Source organism: Lagenorhynchus albirostris, chromosome 17 (genome assembly GCF_949774975.1).
Source record: "Lagenorhynchus albirostris chromosome 17, mLagAlb1.1, whole genome shotgun sequence".
In the NCBI taxonomy this organism is placed as follows: domain Eukaryota; kingdom Metazoa; phylum Chordata; class Mammalia; order Artiodactyla; family Delphinidae; genus Lagenorhynchus; species Lagenorhynchus albirostris.
In genome coordinates, this window is record NC_083111.1 from 59,905,303 (window position 1) to 59,929,113 (window position 23,811).

A 23,811-nucleotide genomic window follows, 5' to 3' on the forward strand; every position below is an offset into this window, starting at 1 on the left:
GAAAACTGCAAAGACTTTGCTTATTGCAAGACATACATATGAGAACCAGCACATAAAGCACAGAGTGCAGTGCTTAGTACAGAGGGCGGGATTCCTAGCTTCAGGATTTCACAGAAACATATTATGAAAGCCACTAATTTTTGAAGAAAGCTGAAGAACTGAGAAAGTTGTATCAGTGAAGAAGGATATAATTTGCAGTGATTAAAATGGTGGCTACCAGAATGAGTGAGAGATTATTCTAATCGTTTTTTAAAATTCTTCATTATATTACCAGCTTTATAATGAAGCTATTGACAGACACATGCTGTGAGAAAAACTGTACCTCCACCTGCTAAGAAATGGCACTCATGGTTATGAAAACTGCCTGACATTTTTAGAATCAGGTGATTCTGTGACTTTCTTCTGAAAGTTATTTCCCCTTGGAACTTGCATTTTAATTACTGATTATTCTCTCTGCTTTACTTCTATGTAGAGATCAAGGTACTTGCTTGAGCTTTATTTAAATAGGACATATGCATTGTTTCAAAGTGGTTCTGCATAAAATGTGAATATGAATATAGCAACTAAGCTATTTATTTGAATCTCAAATACATTAGCATCTATTACCTTCTGTCTTTCATTTAGCTGTCTTGCAATAATATTAAAAGAATATTACATGTGACTGAATTACTAAAGATTTTTTCCCAACTCTGATTTACATATTATTCACTTAAAGCTAGCAATGTAAAATTGCCTTTAATGTTTACTGTTTCAACTTTAAAGTTTTTCTTTTTAATCAGAGAAAATCAAGCTGGCAAAATACAATTATGATTTTCTCCAATTACGTTACCTTTAGGCAATACTGTCTTTTAGATTTGTAACATCCTCTGTTCTGGTACTATGGAATTATGGAATGTACAGTGTTTAAGTATATGTTTCTAAAATCAACAGATTAGAGATTCTTAGAAATATTGTATACTTTATGTATTAAAAACATTTCTAGCACCTAAATGTATTTGTTATATGTTTGAAGTTTCAAAGAGCAATAATTCTTTGTTGAATTAAAGACCTTGGGAAAGCTGGACATGTGAGGGTGTATTTTGAGCTATTTGGATAGTATTTTAAATGTAAGAGGATATGTCAATTCCTCTTTAAGAATCACCAAAATAGTGTTATTAATTTCTTCCTTAAATATTTTTTAAATTACAAAAAGTTGCTATTGGCCTGAGATTAATGATGGAAAGTTTTAGACTGAAAGGAAAATTATTCAGAACATTGGAAGCAGGTAGAGTTATAAATGAGAATCTTTAGGTCAACTATGTAACATCCTAAGTCCCACACAGAAGAGAAAGCTTTTATTTAGTTTATTAATCTTAATCTTTACTTTCAAGGTGGATTAAAATGAAGGTGTTTTATATTTTCCAGAACTGGCTTAATTTTACTATTTTGATTAATTTTTCTTCTGTTTAAAAAACCATTTTATGATTTGGAACTTGTAACTGACAGAAATCCCAGACTATTTTCCTATAACATTTCAAAACTATTGTTTTTTTTAATTAAAAGCTTGAACTAACTGTTCAATCCTTTCAATTACATGTTTTTTTTTTTCTTGTTATGAAAATCACCTTTTATGTCACAGGCTTATCCATTCTGCTATTACTGCAATATAGCAAACAAAGTTAGTTTTTAAAAATGAATATTACTAGAATAGTAGAGTCAGATTTCAGCATAGAGATCCTGAGGTCTGGACGATGTACTTGTATTATTAGTCTAGAAATCCTGAAGCCATCACTTAAGAAAACTCCTAAGTGCAGTCTACACTATACATATTACCATTTAGGGAGAATGGTAATGCAGATATTATTATCCAAACATTTAATTAAACAACAAGGGAAAAAAAGCTATATAGTCAGCACTTCTTCCACTGATAGAATTTTTGGCAATGGTAAATTTGGCCCTTGCAAAAGTCTAACTTAAGCTGTTTTTTGATTAATAAGAAAACTCAAGTGCAAACTGGAAGAGAAGCTTTCAATTATATCAGCAGCTATAGGTGAATTAAAACTGGGTTAGGAAATGATCTAACATTATGAGGTCAGTTCCGCCTTTTACAGATAGAAGTCATACCAAATAACCTCGTTCTTTCATGTTAGAATACTGAAAAACAAACTCGCTTCTCAGAGACAAAGAAGTTCATCGGAGATCAAAATCATACACTGGGAGTTTTACTCTGGCTTCGTGTCTTACACCCAGGCAATGGCCAAATTATTTAAACCTCAAATGGTTCGTCTATAAAATGGGGATTACAATAATCTCTTGCCCTGTGATGATTCACAGAAATTGAAGGCTTTCTCTCAGTGCTTTTTGAAGTTATTCAATAAGCAGTAAGGCATTATTCAGATATGTGTAGAGATTATCATCTGGAAGAAAACAGCATTGAGAAAAAAAAATCAAATAGCTCTGTGATGACTCTGTTAGAGATTATGTAGATGATTTCACATACACATCGTATTACACATCATATTACTTTGTATTAGTTCTGTCGACTTTAAGCGATATTAAAAATAAAGCAAAGCTTAAGGAAGACGTTACACAAAATAAAAAATTAACAGTAAAAGATGGCGCAGGTCTGTCTAGAATAGATCGATAAGAGTGAAAATAGGGGAAAGTGTTTTGGGGTTCTAGTAAGAATTATTGTAATAGATGGATTACTTGGGCAGAACTGAAGCAAAAGTCTGTTAGGGAAGCAAGGAAGAAGCCGGGGTCTGTGAGCACTTTCAAGGCAACTTTAATTATGCAAACCTTTAGTCACACAGTTTCTAAAAAAGGGAATATATACCAGCTCAGAGACTCCTCCAAGCCCCCCGCTTGCAGCATAACTCATCAAATTCCTGTTTCTGAAAGGTGACAAGGACACTCAGCAAACCCAGGTCTCCATTGTGCTAAGTTAAAGGAAGATTCCACTTTGTCAAAACAACAGCAGCAACTACCACCAGAATAACAATAAAATGAACAGTTTCAGCTTGATTTCCATTTTTAAAAAGACGGCTGTAATAACTTCTGGACTGGTTCTCCAATCTCCGTTAGAACATATTTCAAAGCAGGCAAAGGTTTTTTTTTTATTTTAAATCTTATGGCTTCCTATAAGAGGGACACAATTTTCTTCCAGTTTTGAAGCTTTCAATACCTTGTCTTAATGAAAACCATTCAAAAGTGCTTTAAAAACGAACAGGAATAATTCAGGCTAAACAAGCAATCTATCCTGATAATGTAACAGGAGAGAATGTTCAGGAGTAATAAATACATAGTTCTTTTTAATATCTTAAATATATCTTTTTCTTCCCCCTCCATTTGGCATAAGGAGTGCCAAATGCAGAGTGCAAGGGGCTGATTTTCATTTACAAACACAAAATTTTCCTTCAAGAAGTGTGTTTTCTTAATCACTGATAATAAAAGGCATCTGTGCCCGTTTCATCTTGCAATTAAAGAGTGAGAAATTACGACACATGCGCGCACACACACACACACACACACTTCTCTCGTATGTTAAAATCCTATTAGAATAATCATCGGGCGCCTACAAAATTTAGCCACAAGCAGATATTTTATTTTAAAAAAATCTTTCCATGGACATCTTATACTATTAAACTTAAAAGATTTCAACCGACGGGGGTGGGGATTGCCCAGAGTACATATATTAGTCAATAAGGAACAGAGAGCTTTGATGTGTTTTGGCTATTGCAAGCCAAGTTCCTATTAATTATAGGTTGCTTTACTTTTCCACACATAATTTACCTTTATTAAATGTAAAATATATTTTATATTATGATTATACCAGTGTCAGGCTAGCTGATGATTCTCTTTTTCTGCATTATGTGATGACAATAATTGCTATTACAAAACTTAACATATTTTTGGTGAGGATGATACCTAAAATACAAACATCTCAGAAACACCTTTGAGCGTAATGCTAGGAGGTATAAAATGAAACATTTTAAGATTGTTCCATTAAACCCCATATAATTCCTTCTGCTCACCTGAATTCGACTGAGGTCAGTAGAGCTTTTGTTTTCTATTTTACATAAAACCAAATACCCCAATCTAACCACGATTTATACCCATTAACACAAATTTGAACTTCGTATGGTTAGATTTTACTAATCAAAAAGTACTCAAAATCTGGTGAGTCAATCCAGTTCTTACTTGAAGCTCTATAATATATAAAATTTGAGCAGAAATATCAGTTTGCAAAGAAACGTACTTTTTTTCCTTCAAGATTCATGGTGAGTTCATGAACGATTTGTATCTGAAAACACTCTTACATTCTTCCTGCACTTTCCTGAAAGAACCAGTAAGGTACAGAGCATAGAAACAGCAAGGAAAATCCCTCCCAGAAAACATGATTTTAATTTTAAAAGTCAAATCTGTGAACTAAACAAACCTTTAGTTTCAGTTTACTTTAATCAAAGGATAGAGACTGAAAAATTATTTAACTCCCAGCTGAACAGTTGACTTTTAAATTGGATAATGCAAGAAAAGAAGATTTTGGCTCTGCCACATTTTAAGACTTAATTAAATTAATATCAAAATAGAAAGTACAGCATTTTGCTTATTTTCATCATTATTAACTTTGTGACCACTCAACTTACAGAGTGTGATGTGTAAAAGGAAAAACTCAGCCGTCTATCTGTGAGGATTATACCTGCCATAATCATAGTAAGATTACCACTGGAAAAGTATAACACTTCTCCACTTCCCACCCCCTTATTTTTATAATATAAATGTTCTTGCAGATAACACAATCACTTTAAAAAACACAAATTCTTCTACAAAAAAAAAAAGTTAATTTGGTAGATGCCAGTGCTCATTTATCATGGATATAATTCAAGTGCAGTAATTGCAATTAACCAAAATAATTAAGGGTTGTACTGCAATTTCAAGAAAGCCAACCGCGTTGAAATGTGTGTGTGACTCAAAGATTGGTGATACTCAGCTTTCAAAAGCCACCGGCTTGTACATCTCCCTGAAGCAGCCACATCTACAGAATCAGTATCATTTGTGGCAGTAACATAAAATACGGATCACAGGACAAACGTTGCCCATATGGCTTTACAGAACAGAATGTGATTGCTCTGATCTCTTGTATAGTTGCCCAAACTAAGGATCGGGGACAGCAGGATGGATCAGCCCTAGCAACGAACCCTACTTTACATGCAAGACACAGCCCTTCTTTTGTTCAAACCATGTCAAGGCATGGTCCCTGCTGGGGACCTAATCTACAACAACTTTGTGACCTCCTGCTTCTACAGCTTAATTATTTAGGATCAAATAGACAGCTAGGTACATTAACATGACCCTAGAAGCCAAGCCCGTTACTCTCTTCAAATATTCAATTGACCTTCCAGAGTAAATATTTCCCCCTGACCCCTCTACCACTCATTTTCTCTTAAATTGGTTGCTAATGCTTTGAAAAGTCTCCTGATATTTTGCAACAGCTTTAAAGTAAATAAACCCCTGACTGTATAATTTTAGCCTTATTGACTGGGGCACTGATAGAAACAGAAGCATGCAAGAGGTCCAACAGATTTGGCATTATGTTACTCACACCAACTTTTCTGGCTCAAAGATAAGTTAGAGATCTTTGCAGCAGGCTTACAAATCTGTAGCTTCTATGTTAGCAGAGAGCTTGCTTTGTTTTATGCCAAGAGGACTTATTTTGAAAGAATGAGGCAAGAGTGAGGGGAAAATATCAGCGCCCTAAGCAGAATAAGGGTTACTTTGAAGCATGAAAATATAGGTCACAGCTATTTCCATGGCATAAGTACCACTAGCTGTATCACTTACACCCAGATCATTTGGGGAAAACTACCAGCAACAAGAAGTGCTTAAGTGGACAGCAAACACATCTTGTCTTAACAAGGTACTTTGGGTTCCATTTACAGTCTGTTGAACTTAACATCACTCAACTGTATTGTTTGCCTTAAAAAAATAATGTAAATGAGCTAGAAGTTGAAAAGTTGCTTTGCCTATTTTTTTTTGTTGTTGTTGTTTCTTTTTTTTTTTTTTTTTTACGTTTAGGTGGTAGGGCACAGAAAAGCAAGAATGAATAGTGAAAGCCAGCTGTATTACTTTAGTATGTCAGGAGAAAAAAAGAACATAATTAGGTTTACAGCATCAGTGGCTTATTCTAAAAGAATGCCTTTCTGAAGCAAACACAAACACACCCGTGTGAATCCATTCCATTTTCAATGAATTGAAATGGTGGTAATGGGGAGAGTAATGCATCCACTCCAGTTGTAAACAGACATTTTCCTACATGTGAGTACATAATCCCTGCTGACATTAATGGGAGTGACACACAAGCAGGGAGGAGAGAATAGCCCCTTTTGTTTGTTCTCACTCACATTACTCTAGAGTCCATTTTACAACTTCAGCTTCAAACTGGTGGAAAACACACCCTGTGCATTGATAATGGAAAAATGAGATTAACCAAGTGAGCAAACAGCCTTCCTTCTTTCTGTGATGTGGGAAGCTAAACAATGCAATCAATGTAAAAGGATCTTGATTTTAGCTTTTCTTTTCATTCTTTCTTTTTTTTCCTGCATTACCCACTCTATTTAAGAACCTCTTCATGCTTGTAAAATTCCCTTTCTTAGTTCATGTGAAAGAGTAATAAAATCATTATAGTTTTCCTTCGCCAAAAGGTACTTTAGAGACTAATCTTAATTTAGATCCAGACACTGCTAAATCAACTACATCAGTGTTGGGAAAACGAATTAGAAGAGAGGTCATTTTTCTTACTAATTTTTAAAAAAGGTGTTGCAGATTGAAAAATGCCTTAGGAATCATTCCTTAATGCTATGGCTACATTACAAAGTCATAATTCTCCCACTCTGACATTTGGGATTTCCAGTGGCTTGCTTTCGGAATCTACATTAGGAATTAATTTTTTACTTACTGGTTCATACCAAGGCTGAGATTCCCTTTACTGAAATGGAACAAACGATAAAATTTTCAAAATAACTATGTTCTAAAGATTCTCACCAGGTAGAGATGGCCCCAAATAACAACCTAGGTTTTTAAAAATATCCTTCAAAAAATATTTGCACATAGTCAACATTTATCTTCCTCATAGAAATAAGCAGTCTAGAATGAGTCCATCAAGGCATCCAATTCTTTGTGTGCTTTATTTACATCTTTTTCCCCCTAAATGAAGCAATATGTTTGTTTATATGTTTTGATCCTAAGGGGAAACTGACAAGATCTCAAACTAGAGACTACAGCCTTATTCATAGATGAAAAAGAAAATGAAACCCTCTTTCGATTACTAAAAATCTGTTATTGTGTGAACACAAAAATAATGGAACGTAATGAAGTGAAAATTCTTTTTTCGTATTACTTTTGAATCCATAAAAATCCATAATAGCTAAAAAGTTGAAATGCTAGTCAAATTTGGGAAACTGAAAGAAAACACGTCTTAAGGGCTGGGCACGTTACAATGAAAGATGAGATATTAAAACCAAGATACTGATCTGATTTGTTAACTAAATCCATTGAGATGGTTAGACCCAAGGATGCTTACTGGTGTTTTTATTCCCAAATAACCTACAGTTTGTGTAACTCTTTGTAGTCTTTTTCTTTTTTCTTTAGATATAAGGACCCCCAGAGGAATCTCTGAGATTGCTTCGGTGCATTTGTAACCCAGCAGCTATGAGGAACCCATAGAGCCTTCTGAGACAGCGTTGTGCAGATTCTTCGCTCATGAACAATTTATTTCATAGGACACCCGTTTTGGAGGTACTTGTCATCACTCTGACTACATAATGTGAAAGGTTGCCAAGAGTTCTTTGCTGCTTTTCAGATTCACTTGTCATGAACAAAATATGTGATTAAGTTCCATTTTCTGTAAAAGGAGCTCTGATTCTCTACTTGGGAACATAAAGGGAGTAAAAGGGTATCAGGTCTTAATTATTCCTTGCCTTTTTAATCCCCAACATCTGGAATTATATGAGCACAATGAATATTTAGGTTAAATTGGGTAGTATTGTCACATTTTTAAAGGCACTATTTTAATTTTTAAAGGAGTATTAGTGTTTTTCTACAGAATGCAACAATGTAAAGCAACTTTCATAGATATATTATTATCCCAATGATTCAGCAGATAATTTTCAGCAGGTAATTTTTAGTTTTCATAATTTAAACATGGTTGTAGTAGATTGCATTTTCCAAAGATGGCTGCAACGATATTCACAGTCCCTTCTTACAATGTGACTTTGACACTCCTCCCCCATCAGGAGGTAGAATCAACCTGCTGCTCTTGAAACTGGGTGGGTTTTTGTGACTATTTTGACCAGTAGATTATGGCAGAAGCCAGTCTCTGTGACTTCTAAGTCTAAGTCATCACAGACTTCAACTGCATCACTTCAACTGCAATGTAGGCAACCCAGCTATCCTCAGACCTCCACGCTGTAAGGAAGCCCAAACTACCACATGCAAAGGGACCACATGAAAAGGCCTGAACTTACAAGAAGAGAGAGAGATGCCAAACAATTCCCAGATATTCTGCTCCCTTCCACCTCTGCTATTCTAGTTCCAGCCATTGTCTGACTGTAACCAATGAGAAACTTTGAGTAAGAACTGCCCAGCTGAGAGTCCTGCCAGAATCTCTGAGCCACAGAAACCATGAGAGATAATAAAATGAGTGTTGTTCTCTTAAGCCACTACGTTCTTGTGTGATGAGTTATACAGAATTAGATAAACAGAACAGTGGTAGATAACTTTTAGAATTAGGTCTTACAATTTTAGAGCACTTTTAACACCATATACAGGCAGAAAAATGTCTTTTTTGCTTTGTAAGTTAGTCATTATTTAAAAAACAATATTACTATTGAGTAGACCTTGCCATAAGTGGATCCATAATCAATAAACAAATACTTATGGTACAGCCGAGGCATCTTTCTGTCTCCTGTTCTGCATATGACAACCAATAGGGATGCATCCCAAGTAAGTGCTCTATAAATAATTGCTCTATAAATAAGTTGAATTAATATTTTCCACGAAATAATTTTATTTTAACTACATATGGTAAAAAGACTTTAATATATTGTAGTATTCATTATCACATGGAAACAGAGTCAATCAAACATAAATTTAATTTTATCATGGTGCCTTTAAGTCATATTGTGAAGGTTATAGGAACTGGTTACTTCCATAATGAGTGACCCAAGACTGCTGGTCCTAATGGTGAGGTAGCCTAGACTCACTTACCACTTTTCAACCTGTGGCCCTAGTCAGGTTTCCACATGTAATCTGGTTACTTCCATGTCCCAGAAAGAAAAAAATCAGATATCCAATCTCATTAAACAGGAATGGATTTAACTGGCTGTTGATATATTCCAAAGATATTCTATGTATGTTTAGGTTTCCTAGGTTGTTTGAAACTGTTGAAAAATTACCTAATAAATAGAGCTTTACTGTCCTGTTAATGTCTATTTACTTGCTTCACGGCACTATTGAAATTCTACTCTAAGATTCTTCAGCCAATAGTTGTCCAGCTTATGACTGGACATATTAAGTTAGTGAAAGTAATTAAGCATTCCATCCTTTGAGTTTGATAACCTTAGTACTTCCCAAAGCTCCTCATATGGCACACACTAATTCTCCTTATTATCTTCATTAGTTCCAAGGCCCAGGTCCTATCTTATTAGATCCTTAGAGACTCTGACTCCCTCAGCATGCCTAGAGGGGCTTGGTAATAAACCTCAGAAGTGCTAAGAATGAACATCCTATGGGGCAATCTGACCACTAACAGGTGGGAGAGGGGAAAAAGCTGCCCCCGTCTACCTTAGCCTCAAGATGTCATGTATGACTAGCAACCGACCATGTTTTTGTAGTGCTATGTCCCAAATAAACAAAGTATATGGGTCTAGGAACCAAGTGGTGGAAATAGGAGACAATTAGTGCCTGTCACCATCATTCTCAGAGACCCACTTGTACAACTGGTGCATCCCATTCCTGTAGTTAGGAGTCCAGTTCCCAGGAAGGATACTTCCACAAGAGGACACAGCAATGGCTGTATTGATGCATGAGTTGAGACTACCACCTGGCCATTTTTTACACGTCATACCAATGAATCGGTAGAAAAAGGCAGGAAATTCTGTATTGGTTGGGATAATAAATTCTGATTAACATGAAGAAACAGGTTGCTACTACACAACAGGAGCAGAACAAATTGTGTCTGGAACCCAGAATATTCACTAGGGGAATTCTTGCTTCCATGCCCAATGATAACCGTGAATGGGTCATTGAAGGCCCCTGAAATGGAAGGTTTGTGCCACTCTACCTGGCAAGCAAGCAAGACCAGCCAAAATATTGGCTGAAGGTGAGAAATTACAGGAAGAATAAAAAAGGAGGATGACAATAATTATTAGCGTCCCAGGTACAGTTACAGCAGTGAAGGGCTAGGGCTTGGTAGGCTAATCTTTAAGTCTTTTTTTAAATTTAATTTACTTTTTTTCTTATTAGTCATCCATTTTATACACATCAGTGTATACATGTCAATCCCAATCTCCCAATTCATCCCACCCCCACCCCCACCCCCTGCTGCGTTCCCCCCTTGGTGTCCATACATTTGTTCTCTACACCTGTGTCTCAATTTCTGCTCTGCAAACCGGTTCATCTCTGTCATTTTCTAGGTTCCACATATATGCGTTAATATACGATATTTGTTTTTCTCTTTCTGACTTACTTCACTCTGTATGACAGTCTCTAGATTTTAAGAGGTTGACACTAGCCACTATCTTCCTAGAATGTTCTTGCACCTCTCATTTTAGGAAGAAGTAAGAACTTCTAGCTCTTATATGGAATATGGATATAATAAAGGGTGAAAATGCATCTGAGTGGCTCAAGTAGTAAATTATATCAAGTAGTGGATTATGTTGGATCCAGTGCCTCCACATTTTTACTTTGAAAAGCCTGTTCCCTGGGCCTTGGGTACTTGCTCAGTGGAGAGCCCCCATCACTGTCACCATTGTCTTATCTCTTAAGATTTCCAACTCTATCCTCTTTCCACTGGGTCTGGGCTTCAGCAGGATTTCATTGTATCATCTACTGCAAAAAGAGTTCCAGCAGCTCCAGAGCCCAAGGTCAAAGCAACCAGGTCTATGGAGTCTCTGGGCTCCTTAGTGGCTGCCCGGAGGGCTTGGTAAACTCAGTTTGGAAATGCAGGACACTTAATGTTTTTGTAGAACAATTATTTTTTTAATTGAAGTATAGTAGATTTACTATGTAAATACTTACTATATCTACTATAGTAGATTTACTATGTTGTGCAGATGTACAGTCTCTGCTGCACAGCAAAGTGACTCAGTTATACACATTCTTTTCTTCATATTCTTTTCCATTATGGTTTATCACAGGATATTGAATATAGTTCCCTGTGCTATCCAGTAGGACCTTGTTGTTTATCCATTCTATATGTAATGGTTTGCATCCAACCCCAATCTCCCAGTCCACCTCTCTACCTCCCCCCTCCCTTAGCAAACCACAAGCCTGATCTCTATGTCTGCGAATCTGTGAACAATTTTTAATCCAATACAGACAAGAGATGGGAAGGAATCACAGGTAAGTCCATCTTTCTCTCCCCTACTGCTTGTTCTATGTATCTCTCTAAAGACATCCCATATGACTGAGCAACTGGCTGGGTTTTTTTGTGAGGCTCTAGATGGCTTGGTAAGCTTTCCCTCTTTCCCTGCCTCTCTTCTCATTTTCCATAACTCTTGTTGCCCAGAGATTGCATCACTCAATAAAACATTAACATGTTTTCTAGGGACTTATGCTAAGACAGTTGCTCATCTCTGAATAAATTCTAGACTGCTAATGTCCTTGGTGTGAGGTGCATAGAATAGATTTGCTATATCACCTCCCGCATTCTGGAGAATATACATCTAGTAATAAAATCTCAAATCATAAAACCTTTATTATCTATCTCATAATGACCTCTTATTCAGCTTTGCTAAAATGATGATTCTTATTAATTTGCACATATGCTAATATATTCCTATTCATCATAATTTGCAAATTTATCATAGTTGACTTTCATATTAAGTTTTATCCACTGTTCTAGTCTGCTGAGTCTCTCTAGAATTTGATCTTCCAAACGTTTAGGTTTCTCTCCCCAAACAATGTAAACCAAACATGCAAACAATATGCAAACACACAAGCTGACATTCTTTGCCAAATCATTAATAAAACCTTGGACAAGACAGAACTGAATACAGTCTCCTGTGGCATGCCACTATAGACTACTTACAGATAGATATTGATTGCTGTTAAGCTGCACACATCGATTGCAGTGATTCAATCATTTATGAATCCACCTAGGTGAATCCACCTATTATCTATTTTATCTTTGAGGATTCTTACTTTATAGTATGTTTCCATGACACAGTCTATATCTTTAAAAAAGAGTTTTTGTTAACTTTTTCTATTCAATATAAAAAAGCACTTGAGAATTCAATTATGACCGACGATGTTCTTTTAAAGCCAAATGAATCCCTTTGGAAAACTTGAGGAATAATAAAAATGTCCCTGATCAATTTAGTAGCACATATCAAGTGCCTTAAGATGCACACAGCTCTTGGTCCAGTGATTCTACTTCTAAAAATTTGTCCTAAAGAAATAAACATAAATGTGCGTGAAACATACATGTGTAGGTTTTTATAGAAGCAAAACTGAAGATAATTTTAGATATTAAAATTGGATACAACAATAGAGTTTCAATTAAATGAAGTAAGGCAAATCTGAGAGTTGGAATAAAATTTACTCATTAAAAATAGTTCTAAGGCTATTTAGTGTCATGGAAAAATATTTGTATTAAGTGAACAAGCAGCTAGATCTCTTTCTGCTACCCTTTAGCTATAATCTGTTGGGTGGAAGCAACAGAAATCTTTGATTAGGAAGAGATCAAAGAGCCAAATGTATCATTCTGTGGGCTAAGCATAGCATCTTGCTTCTACCAAATGTCCCCTGCCCACAGAAGAGTTGAATCAGCTACAATTAGGATATGTGTTGCAATATATAAACACACAGTGGGGAATATACAACTAACAAAATAAGAATTAGAACTAAACCAGAATTATCACCACAATTACGGTACGAAACATTTTCTGCCTTGATTTTCAAGAGAAATAGTGTAAAAAGGGAGAGAAGTTTTGCCTTTAGACCCAATTGTTTCTATAGCCTAGGTATGCCCTGCCTGCACTGAAGCATGAAGCTTGAACAGCCCCTGAGCTTTTTTTCCTTTGAGGTTAGTTACATGAGGATTATTTAAGGGTACTCTGGGGTCGTAAAGTTGTTCAAAACTAAGACATTAATTGCCATACTGGAAAGAGTTGTGCTTGGATAGACAGACCTGAACCATGAAGCAGCCAAATGGCAACTTTAAAGCAGCGCCTACAGAATATGGGATTTGCCATGTAATGAACTAGAGGCAAAGGACTTCTCACCTAGTCAGAGAGTTGTTTTCTCTCTCTCTTTCCTACACACACACACACACACATATATGCACACGCGCACACACACGTAAAGAGCGATGGGAGACTTTTTCACATTTTAAGGTATGGAGAAGTCATTCTGGCTTATACATGATTTGACTTGAATTTAGGCTAACCAAAACAGCCTGTTCATGGCCTATTAAACATGCATTGTACAACTGCTTCAACCATTCAAAATCAAAATCAAAATGGAGTAACCATGGTTCGGGCATTCAAAACGGAGCTGGGTGGTCATTGTGGATGTGGTTTCAGACATGTTCCTGTATTAATGAGAACTTGAATCTTCCGAACTGTATCAGACTCAAGGACACCACCAGCTGTTCTCAAAACGCTATCTGCTAGCTGACAGCTGCAATGCTACAGTCCCAAGATCTCCCCCTGTAACTATGCAACCATTTCAGACTCCAAACAATCCTTACTTAACAAGCACCCTTACTTCCTGCCAGCTCAAATCCTAATTCACGCCAAACAGTTTATGTAATTTTGTGGGTTTTGCCTTTATAAGCTTCCCCTATTTTGTAGTCCTGTGGAACACAGTTCAAGTACTTCTTGAATCTGTGTCTCCCAGGCTATAGTCCTCAGTTTGGCTCAGATAAAACTCTTTTCTATTCTTATTATAGATTGCTTTATTGATTATTACCCATCAACAACAGAGAGACACAGAGAGAGATGGGGGGACACACAAACAGGAAATAGAACATTGGAGTGTTTTTAAGGAGAGTGCCTATTTTAAAATAAATTTCCATCCTCTAAGAGCTCAAAGCTAAGTCACAGTTAAATGAACCCTTCTGGTGAGGCACTAGCCCCATTTTCTTTCTTCAACCGTATGCCTGTATACATACAGCATCCCGTAACCTTCCCTTTCTGGATCACTCTTCTCTTGTTCTGCATTCTGACCTTGTATTCAGGCATTCTGATTCTGGCAGGCACCTTAGTAAAAACCAAAATAAAGGCTCAACTCATTGGTATTAAATTATAATGACCGGCAAAGCTTTGTATTCTTGTTTTTCTTTTTGTATTTTTATTGATATTTACAAGTACACAAATCAAAAAGGTATGGCTCAATGTTTTTTTCCCAAATTGAACACATATATATAATGAGAATTCAGATCAAGAAATAGGACATTACCAGCCTCTAGAAGCTCCCACTTATCCACTTCCAGTAATTAATCCATCTCCACAAAGAGTAACCACTTTTCTGACCTCTAACATCCGTGATTACTTTGACTTCTTTTTAAACTTCATACATATGAAACCATAGAGTATATTCTCTTTTTTGTCTAGCTTCTCCCACTCGACATTATGTTTGTGAGATTCACCAATATTGTAATAGTTGCAGTTCATGCTCATTGTTATATTTTCCATTGTGGAATAAACCAATTCTACTGATAACTATTTAAGTAGTTTTCATTTGGTGCTCTTACAAGTAGTGCTATTGGAACATCTTAGTTCTGTGAGCATATATAAATATTTCTGTTGGTTGTACATCTACGAAAGCAATTGAGTATCAAAGAATAGGCATATGTTTAGCTTAAGTAAATACTGGACTGGCAGAGTTTAAGATATTACTTTCTCTATTGTATTCACATTTTAATAAGAGTTAAGAAATCTTAAGCCATAAAAGTAATTCTCTAATTGTGGAATGAAATTGCCAAGGAGATATTCTGAGTGTCAAAGAAACTTCCTAAATTACATGTGGACCTTCTAAAGCCAGCTGAGCTTTGCAGACAACTGATTTTTATGTTGGAGCAAACAGAGATCATAAAAATATTTTTGCTAGTTTATATTAATAAAAAATTGTTTCCCTTCTGAAACCAATTATACAATTCTTAGAAGGTCTTAACCAGATTTGTCACAAGTCTAATAGAGTAGACATTTCTGGTAAAATTGTTTGTTTGAAATCCATATATTTTTGTGTTTTCATTTAAGACAGCTTTTGTTTAAAATTATACAAAAATATGTAAGTTAATATAATACTAAAGAAACATTAGTGCTTCAGAAGCAAAAGTTTCTCTGAAGTGACAAAACATTTAAGAGAAAGATTTGAAGTAAAAAAAAAAAGTTTTCAAAATGTTTTATACATTTTATAAGAAAACCCTTTACTCTTGAAATGAATAGTACAAAGATATTTGCTAAACTAGGGCCCTTGTCATTCAGAAACATTTTATTTAGTAGGAGGTTAAAAATCAAATCAGAAATGGAAAGTGGATATATACACATGTATTTTTACAATAAAAAATAGAGTTTCTCAAGATTAGACACTTTGGTGTTCACTTGTTTGTGCCTCTCTTACATGAAGAGTGTGTTATTATCTGATATATTCAAATTAGTCTCAACCTGCCCCATGCAAAAGATTATGAGCCCCTAAAGGGTGAAGAATGTCTTATGCCTCTTTTTATCCAAGGACCTAGCCCAGTGCCTGACATAAATCAGGACCTTGCTATATATTCGTTAAACTGTGTCTTTTAAAGTAGGTTACACATCAAATTCTCCGACAATACAATCCTTCATATATGGAATGGAACACATGCAATTATTCTCTGTTTATTATATGGAACAAGTCTGAGCTTTGGTGATAAACCTGAATTTGAATCCATGAGCATATAAACTGTCTAGGCCTTGTGTTTCTTACATGAAATTGGGATAATAATAGCTATCTCAGAGGTTGTAGGAAATGTGATCATATAGATAAATTGCTCAGTGATAGTAATGTGGAGAGTAGAAATTCACTAAATATTAATTCTCTTCACCTCACAACACTGACATTTTAGTAGGTGGATTTTTCCTTGTTCAAAAAATTCTTTACAATTAGGAATCTTAGAGTTCAGTGAGAAAGAGAATCTAGAAGAGTTCTACTTCACACAAGTCCGATGATGTTTGCCTACTAAAGCTTCTGGCTATCTGGAGATGTAAAAAAAAAAACAAAAAAAAAAAAACGGAAAAGGGAGAGGAAAGGGACAGATGCCAATATTTATAAAGAAGACTAGGACTCTAGAAGAAGAGTTGGTTTTCCCATACTCAGTTGTAAAACTAAATGAAGATCCTAAATGCTGCTCTTTCTTTTACTTACACAGCCCAATTGTAAATGGTAAACAGCTAGTTATAAGGTAAAGAACATAGGCTTTGAAGTTTGAGAGATTTAGCATTTACTATATTGATTAAATATAGGTAATTGGATTAATTTCTCCAAATTTCTCAGTTTCTGTTTGTAAAATGGAAATAATAAAACTCAGGGTTATCAGCATTAAATAAGATGACACAGAAATTCTTAAAGTGTCTGTCTCACAAGAGATTAAAAAAAATTAGTTCTCCTCTTTTATTTTTCTTTTCTTTCTCCTTTTGCCTTTAGAAGCTAATGACTCAGAGCACTCCCAAGAAAAAGAAAATGGAAAGAAGCCAAAAGGTATTGCGCTAATTGAACGGTTATCCCAACCCACCCCCAAAATCACAGTGTTCATAATATTTTACTATTATTTATCAAGTCAGGAAAAGATGGAAACACTATACATGCATGTGTTCTGCCATTTTGCATTTCTTAATTTCCCAGGGAAACTTTTCTATTAGCTAAATAGCAATATTCATTTGTTATCAAGACCCTTAAGAAGTAACGATTAACTAATCTTTAAATCTGAATCTTGAGAAGAATGTGTTTTCACAGTGTTAGCTTTTCCTCCTCTCAGACCCCTTCTCTTCCTACAACTTGCATTGCCCTGAGAAAATGGATGACAGCTTTTTATCAGGAAAACCTTCCTAAATTAAAAAAATCCTGACCATAGGTTTTTAATCATTTGATATTAAAAAAAAAGTATAGGATTACTGACTTCGCAGTGTGGCCTTGGAACGCTAAGCAAAATATGGATGTACTGGTTGTAAATGTTTATATATTGTACAGTACCTTTATATATACACTTGAGGTTCTGATTAGAGAAAGAGATCTGTAAATCACTTGTTATTTTTTACATAGATATTTTAAAAAGCAAAACAAAAAAAATCAAAGAAAAAAAATATAGGATATAACTTTTGCTAACCTTCCTCTAAGTAAAACTTCTCTTTAATGCTGCTGACTTGACATTTACTTGCATATTTTGCCCATGAAAATCATAGATTTAAACATGGGGCACAAATATTATTTTTTCTGGTTGTAACAGCACTTCCCATTTTAGGGGGTGAGGGAGGAGGAGGGGGAAATGTTTTCCTAACCGTGAGGGTGGAATTGGAGTGGCTGTCTTCTCAAAGACTTCACCTGGCTGGTCACAATGATGGGCTAGCAAAGGTTCTTGATCAAAGCTGGACCAGTTAGAGCTCTTGGGATTTTGGCCAAAGGATGCAGGTCTCAGTCCCTTTGGGGGGCAAAATTGGTAAGTAATGTTTTGGACCATCCCTATTTTTCTCTTTTTTCCTTCTTTCCTCACTCCCTTCTTTCCTTTCTTCCTACTCTTCCTTCCTTCCTCCCTTCCTTCCTTCCTTCCTCCCTTCCTTCCTTCCTTCCCTCCTCCCTCCTTCCTTCCTTCCTTCCTTCCTCCCTCCCTCCCTTCCTTCCTCCCTTCCTTCCTTTCTTTTTACAAATGTATTGAGATATAATCACAGTACATTAAACTGCACATTTTTAAAGTGTGTAATTTAATCTTTTTTGAAATATGTATTCACCTGGAAAATCATTACCACCATATTATATCAAATATTTCCTGCACTACTTTTCAAAAAAGAAGTCTGAAATTGGGAGGAAAATTTTGCCTGTGGACCTAATTGTCTCTAAGACCTATATAGGCCCAGCCTGCATTTTGATTAGATGAGTCAATAAATCCTTACACCTAAGCTGGATCAAGTTGGGTTAGCATCATTTACTACTAAGAATCATCAATAAATATCCTGATTACTAGAGCATCCACAACACTTTTTGCAGTCATTTTATAAGCAAAACTCAAACTAATTTTCAAATTCCTATTCATGGTAAGTAAAATGTACAACAAAATTAATCACAAGTACTCATCAATATTTGATGAATTAGAAGCAATTCAAAACCATTTGCTAATTTTTCTTTTAGTATGAAAAGGACTCAGAAAGTTACTTAGAAGATTTAATCGACACTTCATTTTTCTGTTCCTCATCAGTTCCAGTAAACTATGATATATTTTTAAAACCTACTGTGCTAAAAGATGTTGAAAGATATAAATTGTCTAAATATTCTTTGTTCTCTGAATTTTATTTATTTTTTTATACAGCAAGTTCTTATTAGTTATACATTTTATACATATTAGTGTATATACATCAATCCCAATCTCCCAATTCATCCCACCACCACCATCCCCCGCCACTTCCCCCCCTTGGTGTCCATACATTTGTTCTCTACATCTCTGTCTCTATTTCTACCCTGAAAACCAGTTCATCTGTACCATTTTTCTAAGTTTCACATGTATGTGTTAATAAATGATATTTGTTTTTCTCTTTCTGACTTATTTCATTCTGTGTGACAGTCTCTAGATCCATCCACGTCTCTACAAATAACACAATTTCGTTCCTTTTTATGGCTGAGTAATATTCCATTGTAGGTATGTACCACATCTTTATCCATTCATCTGTCGATGGGCATTTAGGTTGCTTCCATGACCTGGCTATTGTAAATAGTGCTGCAATGAACACTGAGGTGCATGTGTCTTTTTGAATTATGTTTTTCTCTGGGTATATGCCCAATAGTGGGATTGCTGGGTCATATGGTAATTCTATTTTTAGTTTTTTAAGGAACCTCCATACTGTTCTCCATAGTGGCTGTATCAAATTACATTCTCACCAACAGTGCAAGAGGGTTCCCTTTTGTCCACACCCTCTCCAGCATTTGTTGTTTGAAGATTTTCTGATGATGTCCATTCTAACTGGTGTGAGGTGATACCTCACTGTAGTTTTGATTTGCATTTTTCTAATAATTAGTGACGTTGAGCAGCTTTGCATGTGCTTCTTGGCCATCTGTATGTCTTCTTTGGAGAAATGTCTATTTAGGTCTTCTGTCCATTTTTGGATTGGGTTGTTTGTTTTTTTAATATTGAGCTGTATGAGCTGTTTATATAATTTGGAGATTAATCCTTTGTCCGTTGATTCATTTGCAAATATCTTCTCCCATTCTGAGGGTTGTCTTCTCATCTTGTTTGTAGTTTCCTTTGCTTGACAAAAGCTTTGAAGTTTAATTAGGTTCCATTTGTTTATTTTTGTTTTTATTTCAATTACTCTAGGAAGTGGATCAAAAAAGACCTTGCTGTGATTTATGTCAGACAGTGTTCTTCCTATGTTTTTATCTAATAGCTTTAAAGTGTCCAGTCTTACATGTAGGTCTCTAATCCATTTTGAGTTTATTTTTGTGTATGGTGTTAGGGAGTGTTCTAATTTCATTCTTTACATGTAGCTGTCCAGTTTTCCCAGCACCATTTATTGAAGAGACTGTCTTTTCTCCATTATATATCCTTGCCTCCTTTGTTATAGATTAGTTGACCATAGGTACGTGGGTTTATCTCTGGGCTTTCTATCCTGTTCCATTGATCTATATTTCTGTTTTTGTGCCAATACCATATTGTCTTGATTACTGTAGCTTTGTAGTATAGTCTGAAGTCAGGGTGTCTGATTCCTCCAGCTCCGTTTTTTTCCCTCAAGACTGCTTTGGCTATTCGGGGTCTTTTGAGTCTCCATACAAATTTTAAGATTTTTTGTTCTAGTTCTGTGAAAAATGCCATTGGTAATTTGATAGGGATTGCATTGAATCTGTAGATTGCTTGGGTAGTATAGTCATTTTCACAATATTGATTCTTCCAATCCAAGAACATGGTGTCTCTCTCCATCTGTTGGTATCATCTTTAATTTCTTTCATCACTGTCTTATAGTTTTTTTCATACAGGTCTTTTGTCTCCCTAGGTAGGTTTTTTTCCTAGGTATTTTATTCTTTTTGTTGCAGTGGTAAATGGGAGTGTTTCTTTAAATTCTCTTTCAGATTTTTCATGATTAGTGTATAGGAATGCAAGAGATTTCTGTGCTTTAATTTTGTATCCTGCAATTTTATGAAATTCATTGATTAGCTCTAGTAGTTTTCTGGTGGCATCTTTAGGATTCTCTATGTATAGTATCATGTCATCTGCAAACAGTGACAGTTTTACTTCTTCTTTTCCAATTTGTACTCCTTTTATTACTTTTTCTTCTCTGATTGCTGTGGCTAGGACTTCCAAAACTATGTTGAAAATAGGGGTGAGAGTGGACATCCTTGTCTTTCCTGATCTTAGAGGAAATGTTTTGTTTTTCACCATTGAGAACGATGCTTACTGTGGGTTTTTTGTAAATGGCCTTTATTATGTTGAGGTAGATTCCCTCTATGCCCACTTTCTCTGGAGAGTTTTTATCATAAATGGCAAAGCGATAAAGAGGAATGGACATAAATGGGTGTTGAATTTTGTCAGAAGCTTTTTCTGCATCTAATGAGATGAGCATATGGTTTTTATTCTTCAGTTTATTAATATGGTGTATCACATTGATTAATTTGTGCATTTTGAAGAATCCTTCCATCCCTGGGATAAATCCCACTTGATCATGGTGTATGATCCTTTTAATTTGTTGGTGGATTCTGTTTGCTAGTATTTGGTTGAGGATTTTTTCATCTATATTCATCAGTGATATTGGTCTGTAATTTTCTTTTTTTGTAGTATCTTCGTCTAGTTTTGGTATCAGAGTGATGGTGGCCTCATAGAACGAGTTTGGGTTTGTTCCTTCCCCTGCAATTTTTTGGGAGAGTTTGAGAAGGACGGGTGTTAGCTCTTCTCTAAATGTTTGATAGAATTCACCTGTGAACCCATCTGGTCCTGGACTTTAGTTTGTTGGAATATTTTTTATCACAGTTTCAATTTCATTACTTGTGAACGTTCTGTTCATTTTTTCTATTTCTTCCTGGTTCAGTCTTGGAAGGTTATACCTTTCTAAGAATTTGTCCATTTCTTCAGGTTGTCCATTTTATTGGCATAGAGTTGCTTGTAGGAGTCTCTTAGGATGCTTTCTATTTCTGCAGTGTCGGTTGTAACTTCTCCTTTTTCATTTCTAATTTTATTGATTTGAGTCATTTCCCTCTTTTTCTTGATGAGTCTGGCTAATGGTTTATCAATTTTGTTTATCTTCTGAAAGAACCAGCTTTTAGTTTTATTGATCTTTGCTATTGTTTTCTTTATTTCTATTTCATTTATTTCTACTCTGATCTTCATGATTTCTTTCCTTCTACTAACACTTGGTTTTGTTTGTTCTTCTTTCTCTAGTTTCTTTCAGTGTAAGGTTAGATTGTTTATTTGAGATTTTTCTTGTTTCTTGAGGTAGGCTTGTATTGCTATAAACTTCCTTCTTAGAACTGCTTTTTGCTGCATCCCACAGGTTTTGGATTGTTGTATTTTCATTGTTGTTTGACTCTAGGTATTTTTTGATTTCCTCTTTGATTTCTTCAGTGATCTCTTGGCTATTTAGTAATGTATTGTTTAGCCTCTATGTGTTTGTGTTTTTTATGTTGTTTTTCCCTGTAATTGATTTCTAATCTCATAGTGTTGTGGTCAGAAAAGATGCTTGATATGATTTCAATTTTCTTAAATTTACTGAGGCTTGATTTGATCTGAGGCAAGATGTGATCTGTCCTGGAGAATGTTCCATGTGCACTTGAGAAGAAAGTGTAATCTGCTGTTTTTGGATGGAATGTCCTATAAATATCAATTAAATCTATCTCATCTAACGTGTCATTTAAAGCTTGTATTTCCTTCTTAATTTTCTGTTTGGATGATCTGTCCATTGGTGTAAGTGAGGTGGTAAAGTCCCCCACTAGTATTGTGTTACTGTCGATTTCCTCTTTTATAGCTGTTAGCAGTTGCCTTATGTATTGAGGTGCTCCTATGTTGGGTGCATACATATGTATAATTGTTATATCTTCTTGGATTCATCCCTTGATCATTATGTAGTGTCCTTCCTTGCCTCTTGTAACATTCTTTATCTTAAAGTCTATTTTATCTGATATGAGTATTGCTACTCCAGCTTTCTTTTGATTTACATGCACGGAATATCTCTTTGCATCCCCTCACTTTCAGTCTGTATGTGTCCCTAGGTCTGAAGTGGGTCTCTTGTAGACAGCATATATAAGGGACTTGTTTTTGTATCCATTCAGTTAGACTGTGTGTTTTGGTTGGAGCATTTAATGCATTCACGTTTAAGGTAATTATTGATATGTATATTCCTATTACCATTTTCTTAATTGTTATGGGTTTTTTTTTTTTGTAGTTCCTTTTCTTCTCTTGTGTTTCCCTCTTAGAGAAGTTCCTTTAGCATCTGTTGTAGAGCTGGTTTGGTGGTGCTGAATTCTCTTAGCTTTCGCTTGTCTGTAAAGCTTTTGATTTCTCCATCGAATCTGAATGAGATCCTTGCCTGGTAGAGTAATCTTGGTTGTAGGTTCTTCCCTTTCATCACTTTAAGTATATCATGCCACTCCCGTCTGGCTTGTAGAGTTTCTGCTGAGAAATCAGCTGTTAATCTTATGGGAATTCCCTAGTATGTTATTTGTTATTTTTCCCTTGTTGCTTTCAATAATTTTTCTTTGTGTTTAATTTTTGTCAGTTTGAGTACTATGTGTCTTGGCATGTTTCTCCTTGGGTTTATCCTGCCTGGGACTCTCTGTGTTTCCTGGACTTGGGTGGCTATTGCCTTTCCCATGTTAGGGAAATTTTCAACTATAATCTCTTCAAATATTTTCTTGGGTTCTTTCTCTCTCTCTTCTCCTTCTGGGACTCCCATATTGCGAATGTTGTTGTGTTTAATGTTGTCCCAGAGGTCTCTTAGGCTGTCTTCATTTCTCTTAATTCTTTTTTCTTTATTCTGTTCCATGGCAGTGAATTCCACCATCTGTCTTCCAGGTCACTTATCCGTTCTTCTGCCTCAGTTATTCTGCAATTGATTCCTTCTAGTGTATTTTTCATTTCAGTTATTGTATTGTTCGTCTCTGTTTGTTTGTTCTTTAATTCTTCTAGGTGTTTGTTCTTTAATTCTTCTAGGCCTTTGTTAAACATTTCTTGCATCTTCTTGATCTTTGCCTCCATTCTTTCTCTGAGGTCCTCGATCATCTTCACTATCATTATTCTGAATTCTCTTTCTGTAAGGTTGCCTACCTCCACTTCACTTAGTTGTTTTTCTGGCATTTTATCTTGTTCCTTCATCTGGTACATAGCCCTCTGCCTTTTCATCTTGTCTATCTTTCTGTGAATGTGCTTTTTGTACACAGGCTGCAGGATTG

At 35.5% G+C, this 23,811-nt stretch overlaps 1 long non-coding RNA gene across 1 annotated transcript in view; it reads left to right on the forward strand.

Annotated features, from left to right (window-relative positions):
* Nucleotides 1–18,853, forward strand: part of LOC132508240 (uncharacterized) — a 46,024-nt gene extending 27,171 nt beyond the window's left edge. The window contains exons 2-4 of the long non-coding RNA XR_009536486.1: nucleotides 7,627–7,773; nucleotides 16,879–16,932; nucleotides 18,574–18,853. This is a non-coding gene — a long non-coding RNA (uncharacterized LOC132508240). The remainder of the gene's footprint in view (nucleotides 1–7,626; nucleotides 7,774–16,878; nucleotides 16,933–18,573) is intronic.
* Nucleotides 18,854–23,811: the final 4,958 nt, after the last annotated feature.